The sequence below is a fragment of the Micropterus salmoides genome, unplaced genomic scaffold, assembly GCF_014851395.1.
Source record: "Micropterus salmoides isolate LMB-PRFRI ecotype aquatic unplaced genomic scaffold, ASM1485139v1 Ms_hic_scaffold_14, whole genome shotgun sequence".
Taxonomy (NCBI): Eukaryota; Metazoa; Chordata; class Actinopteri; order Centrarchiformes; family Centrarchidae; genus Micropterus; species Micropterus salmoides.
This window is the reverse complement of record NW_024040485.1, coordinates 32222420-32233588: the sequence shown is the minus strand read 5'-3', so window position 1 is coordinate 32233588 and position 11169 is coordinate 32222420.

Genomic DNA, 11169 nt, shown 5'->3' with positions numbered 1-11169 from the left:
CCAGAGTCCTTTCATATTGTCCTTGTTTGAGTATTTGAATCCCCATCTGTACATCCCCATATACTCTGGAAGAAAAGAAAACACCAACCAGTATCTTGTTGCAAAATAACACATGAAAATTAAACCCTCAATGTATGAAAATACAAAGTAACATTAAAATGGATATCTTTCCATCATTACTTCATCTGGTTCCCCTTCATCATCTCCATCTGAATCAGCCATAGTTAACAAAGGCATCTGAGTGTTCTCCCCAGGCATTACCACTCCAACCCATCTCAATATCATAGCTTTCGCAAAAGTCAATAGCACCGTACAAAAGCAAAACATCAAACACAGCGCTACAAAGGCTGCTGCCAAAATCTGAACCACCACTGCTCCCACTGGTCCTAACTGATTTTGTAGCCAAGTATTTGCTAACCATCCAGCTCCCTCAGATTGACCAAACGCATCCCTTATACTCTTTAACGCATCTATAACACTAGTGATATTATCAGAACCTTCTGGGATCAAAGTATAACAACCGTCTCCCGTCAAGTTCATAGCCACACACAAACCTCCTTGTTTGGCTAAAATATAGTCAAGAGCCATGTCATGTTTCAACAATGTCAGTCTGTGACTTCTTTGAGTATTTGACAGAAGATTAAACCCTCGTATAGTTTCATTTGCAAAACCCCATTAATTTTTTCACACACCCCTTGACTTTGTGGGTGATAAACTGCTCCAAGATGTTGTTTGATTCCCAATTTTTGCAAAATCAATTTCACTGTTTTATCCACAAACTCTTTCCCATTATCTGACGATATTCGATCTGGAAGTCCCCACCTGCTTATGACCTCTCTACACAAAAACTTGGCAACCGATTGAGTGTCTTTCCACTTGGTTGGACAGGCCTCCGGCCATCGTGAAAATCTATCCACAACCACTAGCATGTATCTTTTCCCTTCAACTGGTTTTATCATATCGACAAAGTCAACAACTAACTTACGCATAGGACCCCTTGGGGTGGGAATGTAACCAGGAGGAACAGTCATACCCCTGCGGACATTATTTTTCAGACAGATTGTACACCTGCCTATGACATAGTCAATCTGTTCAAGCAAATATGGTGCCCAAAAACCATACTCCTTTGTGATTTTTCTCCTAACCTCCCCCCTGGCAACATGAGCTAACCCATGTGCTTCCTGAATCATCAAACCTAACAGGTCCAGAGGTGCTACTATCAGTCCCTCGTGATTTCTCCAAAGACCCGTAGAATCCTTAACAGCACCTCGGTCTAGCCATAACTGTTTATTAATCATAGAAGCAGCTTCCTGCATCAAAATCACTTCCTTAAGCGTAATTCTGTCTTCCAAGTCCACCCCATGAGTGACCAGAAAAACCTTGCCCAATTTGTCAGCTCCTGTGATAGCTTTTGCAGCTTCATCAGCAGCTTTGTTCCCTTGTGTCACTCTTGACGCATCTGTTTTATGAGCTGCACACTTAGCTATCGCTATCGCTTTAGGCCTCATCATAGCATGCAACAGCTTTATTATTTGTGCGTGATGTTGTATCAGAGAACCATCTGTTTTCTTAAACCCCCCGACCTTTCCACACTGCTCCAAACAAATGACATACATTATATGCATATGCCGAATCAGTATATATTGTCACTCGCTGCCCGTCAGCTAACAAACACGCTTCTGTTAGCCCCACAAGTTCTGCCAGCTGTGCAGACGCAGGCTGTGGTATTACTTCAGCTTTTTCAACAACAAATCCCGTTCCTTGAGCTTTTACTACTGCATAGCCAGCACACAATTTATCTCCCACACGATAACAAGACCCATCAGTCCAATGATCCAGGTCTGCCTCACGTAGTGGAAGGGCTTGCAAGTCTGATCTAAGCCTTGAGTATTTCTCTGCCTCTTGAACACAATCATGTGGCTCACCATCCTCTGACGTTGGCAAATTCTCGGCTGGATTTACCGTATCACACCTTACCAGGGTGACATCCTCCTGCTCTAAGAGCCTATGATAGTCTCTAAGCCTTGGCATAGTCAATGTGTATTTTCCATAGTTCAGCAGATTCCTGAGACTATGATGGGTAAGAATTGTCACTGGGTAACCCCTCGTAACAGATGATGCTTTGTCATACATTAAATAAACTCCAACCATTGCTCTGTAGCACAGTGGTAGCCCTAATTCCACTTCTGAATATGCAGTCGAATAATAGGAAATAGGTTGAGGATTCGACCCTGTACCTGTCGGCTGACAAAGGACTGCACATGCATATTTACCTCCAGTGGAATTAGACACATACAACAAGAAATTCTTAGAGTAGTCTGGTAGTGTGAGCGCTGGCGCCTCCTGTAACCTCTGTTTGATTGTTTCAAATGCCACAAGGCCTTCCTGTGTCCAGGACAGATTGCTGTGAAGTTGAGCGTTCCCAGTATCCTTAACCATAGCTCTCAAAGGTCCCGTTAAACTAGAATAATCCTCAACCCATGCTGAAGAATAACCAGCAATACCAAGAAACGTTAACATCTCTCTGACAGTTCTGGGCTTTGGAGCCTCCAATTGACAATCAGAAATGCTTCTGTGTCCATGCGTTATTGTCTGACCCAAATATACAACCTTCTCCTGGCAATATTGCAACTTCTTTTGTGAGGCCTTATGCCCCTTTCCTGCCAATATTTGTAGCAATTTAATTGAGTCTTTGTGACATGTTTCCCTCATCTTGTGAACAAATCATAATATCGTCGACATATTGAATCACAGTACTCTGCAATATCTGATCTATCCCTACCAAATCGTCTTTCAATACTTTGTTAAAAATATGAGGACTGTGTTTAAATCCTTCAATCTCTCATACTCCTAAAACTGTCCTTTATATGTGAATCCAATAAACCCTGACTCTCTACACTAAGAGGAACACTAAAAAATGCACCACACAAATCTAACACCGTGAAATGTGTTGCATCAGAAAGGAATTTGGGCTAACAAAGTATGTGGATCCGGAACTTCTGCTGGAAAATCAGTTACCACTTCATTTACTGCTCTCAAATCATGAACCATACGATAAGTCTCATCAGGTTTCTTCACAGGCAACAAAGGCGTGTTACTCTGAGGATTTGTTGTCTTCTTCAAAACACCTGCTTTCAAAAGTCCTTCAATTTGTGGTTCGATTCCTTGACTTGCTTCATCCTTCAATGGATACTGATACTTCCAAGGAGGTCTAGCTCCTGGTCGAAGTTCTACTTTCACTGGTTGGGCTGATTTCACAAGTCCAATATCGGTACTGTGTTGAGACCACAAACATTCTGGAACTTCTCGCAACATCTCCTCTTTCATAGAATCCGAGTCCATCTTGGCACTACAAATAGATTCATGTGTCATCCGTACAGCTTGTGGCTGTCCTTGTCCTTTAGCTGAAATCATGATTTTAACGAATCGCTGATCTGTACTCCTCCAAATTTCCAAATTCTCTTTCATCGGTACAAAAACAGCTTCCTCTGCTTCTGTCATCATTTCCCCTATGTGTTTCTGCTCATAGTCTTCAGAAACCAACAAAGTCACATGTGGCACACTCTTCTCAATTTTGAATTCTTTCTCCAGATAATCGTCAGTGTTTACCTTCATAGCCGCTCCTTGTGGTCCCAAAATTATGCAACTTGAGCTTAGTTGAATTCCTTTGGTTGATGAGCCAACCATTCCTCTGGGTTTGATTGGGCAGCATTCTTGAAATACTTGAGCGTACAATGGAATGGATATTCTGGAAGTTTCGCATCTGGCATGTTCGCCACAATGAATTTCTCCCATATCTTAGCTGGCTCCAAGAAATCTGCACTGAGATTTCCAATCCAGAATACTGCAGAGGACTCCATCTCTGTTGTCATCAATAGTTGGTGGACCATTTCTTTTGGCACGTCTATCAGACAGCCATCTGGTGTACATTTTATTGTGCAGTTCAATCTACACAAAGCATCTCTTCCCAATAGAGCAATAGGTGTATGTTCTGATACCAATATGGGTATTGTAGTTTTCTGATTTTTATAGCAGAGCTCAATTGGTTCCGTGAGAGGAATCAGCTGCTTCACTCCCTCAAACCCCCTTGTCCGAATCAGTTGATTGGACATAGGAAGATGTGTAGCATCTTCAGGCCGAACACAGGTGAAAGCCGCTCCGCTATCCGCCATTACTTCCAATGGTCGGTTATTTACTTTCACCTCAATTGTTGGATCTCTTTCTGGCCCTGATGCTACCAGCTGACACCCCCCTTTCGGATTTTCTGGGCACCTCTAGAATCCTGGCTCTGGGCCCCTGTGAGGGTTCACCAGTCCTCCAAGCGACCTTGACTGGCCCCTGAATCCTCCTCTGAAATTTCCTCCTCTGAAATTTCCTCCTGAGCTATTGCACTCACGGGTAAAGTGACCAACCTGTCCACAATTGTAACACACTTCTGGAGATTGCTGAAAGTATGGATTAAATCCTCCTCTTCTTAAGCTTCCTCGTCCTCTTCCTCTCCAGTTCTGCATCTGTCCATAAACTGGCTGTGGATATGAAACAACTGGGACCACTAGTGGTGGTTGGGGCAATTGCGGTTGTTCCTGGCTTGACTGAAGCTGTGGTGGTGATTGTTGCTTTGGTAAACACTGATCCTGCATAACCAAAGCCTGTTTCTTCTCCTTCTTCTTATTTTCCACCAGTTGTATTTGATTGAGTTTCCTGAGAGTTACTTGGTCCTGTTCTTTCTGATCATGTTCCTTTTTCCTATATAGATCCACTTGATGGGCTATATGATCTGTATAGACTCCTATTGCCATGCTTCCAAGTCCAACCACCTCTGCCAGTTTGCTCCTTACTGGTGGGGGCAGCCCCATCTGTAGTTTAGCTCGCAAAATTGACCGCTCCATTTGACTCGCCTCTGGATCATTTCCTGTGATATTTCTCCACACCTGATGAGCTCTCGACACATAGGCTCTCGGATTCTCTTCTTTTCCCAATGAATCAATCAAGATATTGTCAGGATGCACATTTGTGGGAAACGTGTCTTTCAGGGCTCTCCACAGTCGATTCCTACTTGCAGCGAACAACTCCGGATCATTTACAGCAGTCCCCACATATCGATTAAGTCCCGCTCTCTGAAAAATCTCTTCCATACCTGGAATCCCCAGGAGATTAGCAAAAAGTCTCTTAATATCTCCTATGGCAGTTTGTGTTCCTACCGTAATTTCTTCCAACTTCGAGATCCAAGGATGTGCTCCATCTTGAAGAATAGGCAACTTCTCAAGTATATCTGACATATCGGTATTCTGCAAAGGCTTATACTCCAGATTCTGTCCTCGGATTATCACTGGCAGCATCTTCTTACTTGTGCTCCCTTTCCTTGGGCGTAATGCATACTTCTTCTCCAATTTTTGAGACCCTTTTTTCCTCAGTTTCTCCCTCTGTATTGTCAGCTTCTCGAGATGTTCTTCCAATTCTCTTATTTCTTCTGGATAAGTCGACTTCTCCAAGCATGATATGCATCGATCCATGTCTTTTTCTATTTCTTCAGTAGTCATTGGAGGATAAAATCCTCTTGAACATGAAGCACCTTTAATCTCCCACTCTTCATCGCTGTCTCCATCTTCACTTTCATCGGAGATCTGATCTCCTGTATCCTTCTTCTTCCAACTTTCATCACCCCTTCTTTCCGCTCTGGCCAGCCTCCGTCTGATCACAGGATCATATCCACCCATGATCTCTTCTACATCACTCTGTTCATCATCATCTTCCATTCTCCTAAGCCTCGCTCTACCCTTAGTTTCCCAAACGTGTCATTTTCTTCTTACTTTTGGAGCTTCGAGTCATCTTTATAGTTGTTTCTGCTTGTCCTCTCTCTATGACTCGTTCATCTTCATCTCTGATGCAATAATCACCCTCCTGAATGATCACTGGAAGCTGAGGATAGACATCCTTAAACTCCGCTTCCTCCTCGTATGGTGGAGGTCTTTTGCTGAATCCGTATGTGAGAAGGGTTTGTTGACTTCTGCCATTAATTTTTCTGTTATCTTTGCCTCTTTTGCCATTTTCTCCACACCACTGTCCCTTTTCTCTTGCGTATCTTTCATCAGTTTTTGACCTTCATGTTCGAACAACTTAAGAACACCCAGCTCTCTTCGTCTCTTCTCTTTACGTCGTTCCCCTTTTTTCCCCTTGTTTTGATCTGACTTATATGTGGACACAAGTACTTGCATTATTTTAAGTACACCTGGGTTAAGAGTCCCTTCCACAGGCCATGGTTGTTCAATATTAGGCCAACGCTTATGCCATTTTTCAGATAACTTTACAATACCATCAACTAGAGGATTATTTTTTGCACTACATCAACCGGAGTAGTTACTTTCAACGTTTTAATGTCCTTTTTCCGCATAGTGACAACCCTTTTATATTTCTTTATTGTAAAATTATTTTTCTTTTAATTCTACTTAATTGTTGATAGGTGGCAATCTTACCACATCCGCTAACGGAAAATCAAGGGAATTTGTCAACTCCAGAGCAATCACAAAAATCTTGTTATCCAGCAATCACATGGCGCCAACTCCTACCTAATAAGCACCCACTCACCTTAATTTTATCCCAAAAGCTCAATACCACTCAATTCCCAACACAACTTGACTTCAAACGACCCCTGCACAAAAACTCCAATATGTAATATTCAAATACAGTAACTGATCAGTCCGTTGCCAAGTCTCCCCTTAGATAGTCATAACATGAAATATGGCAGGCATACACAAATAGACTCTCTTTGTTACAAATGTGTCTATAATATCCTGAAAGGAAACAAACTAAATGTGTAATAATTATAAATGAGTATAGACACATATGCACAGATGTTTGTAAAGAGTTTGTGGATTGCACAGTACTGGCCAGACTGGATCCGGGGCTGCTTTGCTGTGGCGCGCTGGACGGCACCCCCTCTCTCTCCTTCTCTCTCTCTCTCTCTCCTTCTTGTCTCTCAGATCACAGGAGAACAAAAACCAAAAAAAGGCAACACTTTAGTCCTTTTATGTACTTACAAGGTTATTTCCCTCCCAAAAATAAGAGTGTCACCTCTCTGAGTAATCATAATCTATTTTCCCTAACTTTTTAACATATCTACGTTAACATGCAAGCTAAGGAATTTCGGTGTCATTTACACTGGGGATGCTGGGGACACTACTCTTCACTCCTATTTAAAGCTTACTCTATTAACAACCGTTCTTCAATACCAATGAAAATGCCTTTTAAAAATGTATTTACACACATAAAAAACCCCCAAATGAAATGCAGGTAAAATATAGAAAAACATCAAAACATGCGCACTTCCCCCAAAAAAGTAACTTAGGCTAAGAAAACCCCCACTGCTGCTTCTGAAATGACCCAAACCTTACAGCAGCATTAATCAATAACTTTAACAAATTTCAAAACACAGTTTTCCCCTTGATCAAGTTCCCTTCTCTATTTCTTCATTCATATATATGTATATTCTCTTCCTTCTTTATTTATTTATTCTATTATTCATATATATGTTTTCTTGAATCCTGGCCTTATCGTCCTCTGCATAGTCTCTCTCACACACTAGGCTTCTCCTATTTCTCACACACACAACTGAGACACAGCAGGGCAGCTCTCCACACACACACACACACACACAATAGCTATCCAGTCAACAAGAATGCATTTCTTCACACTGTTTATAAAGCATGCTTCCGCCGCACCTTTTTCCTTTATTATTTTCCTTCCTAAATTTGTGCTACCTCGAGTTTGCAGATATTTAATGAGAGGCCACTTCGGACATAGTTCGTCAACACATGTATCGAGAGGTAACTTACAATTAAATTTTTCTTCTACAAGCTCCCAGTTCCTTTGAACGGACCCGAAAATTCACCTAGTTCCTTTCCAGGATTTGCGGCCCATCTAAGATCGCCTTTCAAGGGCTTTTTGTCCAGATCTGCGGCGTCCTAATCCTTATATTTTCCTTTTTCCTTAACCATATATTTTCTTCCTTATCCTTATTAATTTCTATTCAAGCCGAATGACCCTGGCCAGGGTTGCACTCTCTCTCTTTTTCCCTTACTCCAATTTACCTATTCCTTAAAGCCTAGTTTCACGCGACAGTAATTTCCATCCCACATGGCTTACGGTTATAAGAATCTGAGGGCCCATATTCTTAATCTTTGCAAAGTTATGAAACCTCACTTCCCGTTACTCCTAGGCTGTTCCTTTTTCTTCCTTTTATATCTGTCTATCTGTCTTCATTACATTCACACACACACCCTTTTTTCGTTATCCACAACGCACACAAAATTTAGAACGGAGTCTTCTCACACATCCACCCGCCAGCATTCACACGGGATCGAACCGGTGTACCCTTCAACGCACACACAGACACACGAACTGACCAGCGCCCACAGTTTATGAGAAAACTCACCCTATACGCTAGCTTCTGGAGCGGGAGTCAGCTCGACGGAGCCCTGTGTTAGAACGATGAATTCTGGCACAACACGGTCCCTTCGTGGTCGCCAATTTCTGTGGTGTCCGAACGACAATGCTGCGATGATGTGTTGAGAAGAAATCCGCTTGACACTGTTCTTGATTATAAAAGTTTATTACATCAAAGAATTCAGCATCAATTACAAGCTCTGCAGCAGCTTGGAGAGTGACCCAGCCCGATGACCACTCTGTCTCTCTGTACATTGAACACAGCTTATATAGGACATGTTTAGGTCTCTGCTAAAAACCATATAAGGGCACAGTCCCTTCATACACACTAATCTCTACTCCCCCTACCACTGGGTCAGAGGTCAAATTCCATAGGAGCGTTCACTCTTTGTACACCCATCAATCATTACTTCCCCATAAGGGTTCACTGTTCCTCTCTCCAGCTGCAGAGCATTATGTTAAACTGTAATGGTCAAATGCACATATGTTATACACCACAGAAGCGCGAGCACGAAGAGGCCCATTTATGACCCAGTCAACTCTGGTCCTCACTGCATACGGTCCACCACATTGACTGTTTATCAGTTCCCATGGCTCCAAAACTTTAGGAGAGTCGGTTCCAATGAGCAAGTCTACATCTGCATCTACTTCATGTAGCCTAATGCTGCTCAAATATGCCCATTTGGCAACATCATCCTGACATGGCACATTGACTTTAGATACAGGCATTTTTGTTTGTGTCAGAACAGATGGTAGCTCAATAATGTCATTGGTGTCAAATCCAGACACCTCCAGACCAGTTACTATAGTAGTGTTAATGGTTTTAGTCTGCCCCATTGTCCTTAACACTACATTACAGTTTTTTCCTGATACTCCCAGCCTTTCAGCTATACTTGTAGTACAGAAGGTACCAGAGCTCCCAGGATCCAGGAAAGCATAAGTATGCACAACTTTATTACTTTTCTTACTTTTCACCTGCACAGCCACAATAGAAAAAACAGCAGTATCCTCTTCACCAGCCCCAATATGACCACACGTCTGCTGCTTCCCGGATACAGTGCTCACAGTTTCTTTGGAGGTTATCCTTGTAGTATCCTCCTTCTCCACATGCAGGACAGATGGGTGCTTCCTGTGACACACTTCACAATCCAAACGACTCCTGCAGTCTTTGCTTGTGTGTCCATGTTTCAAGCACCCAAAACAAATGCCTTTCTCCTTTAGAAACTGAATCTTGTCCTGTTCTGTCTTTCTTCTAAACTGAAAGCATTTTTCCAGAGTGTGATTGGTAAGATAGCAGAATATACATTTGAGCTGGTTACTGTGAGCTGTCAAGTTTTCCATTTCTTTATGTCCATCCTTTGGTGCATTAATGCTGGTGGCAAATGTACCACTTTTCCTTCTCTGCTTAACTTGCATGGATAGCTTTGTATAGCTGGCTGGAGAAACATCATTAATATTTCCAAACAGAGGATCTGAAACAATTTCGACTTGTTTTTCAATTAAATTCACAAAATCAACAAACACTGCTCTGCTGCCAGTTTGTTCCAATATGTCACATGCCACATCTCTCCACTTTTCCCTCAGCTTATATGGGAGTTTGGGATTAGGATCGTCCTGAGGTTAGCTGGCATGTCCAACTCCTTCATATACTTTATATGATGTACTATATTGGAGCAACCTCGAAGGAACAAAGCAAATGACTGCAAAGCATTAACATCCTCAGGTTTTATTGAGGGCCAGTTGTTGATTTTGTCCATGTAAGCCGAAGACATTTTATGTTCACTGCCAAAATGTTCAATCAGAAGCGTTTTTGCTCTTTGATAACCTGGTTCAGAGGGCATATGCTGACAACTTCTTACAATGTCTCTTGGTTGCCCTCTAGTGTACTGTTCTAGGAAGTACAGACAATCACTGAAATTTTGAGTTTTATCCTCAATGCAATTTTCAAAGGCTCTGAGAAAAGATTTGAAATACAGGGGATCTCCATCAAATACAGGTATATTTCTCATAGGCAGAGCAGAGGCTGTGTTTTGTTGGACCAACAGCGCGGTTATTTCATTTTGACGCTGCATGATGTTCAAAATGTCTAGAGAATTGACGGATGGATTATCGTCACAAACATCTTGCAAACCCGGTGATTGTGTATCTTGCCTTTGAAACACAGGAATGACATTAGGTATGGGTAGTTGTTTTACAACATGTTTGGGTTGAACACCAACAGGGACAGAATTTAACAAGCGACTGGAGGTAGGTTCAGAGCTTTTATTGGTGGGCACATAGTGTTCAGCATTCGGATTTAGTTCATATGTCCCTTGAGTTTCTGACCTTTTCAAGTAAGAATTCATGCCATCTGATGTTTGAGATGCACATCTTGACACTTTAGAGCCACACTCAAAGTGTTTTTCCAAAATCCTTAAATATATTACAAAATTTACATTTACTCATTTCGCAGATACTTTAATCCAAAGCGACTAAAATCTGAACAACAAGCGTCAACAAAGCATCGATACAGTAAGAAATCTATTAGTGACTGGTCTGAAACTCTGAAAATCAAGCTCCGAAACTGAGCGTCTGAGGCTGACGACGAGGCCGGAGGTCTAGAAAGAATAGACAATGTCAAACGTCCTGCATGGTGTTGGGCTGTAAGCACAACCCCCACCTGTGGACGTCGGGCCCTCATACCACCCTCATGGAGTCTGTTTCTGACTGTTTGAGCAGACACATGCA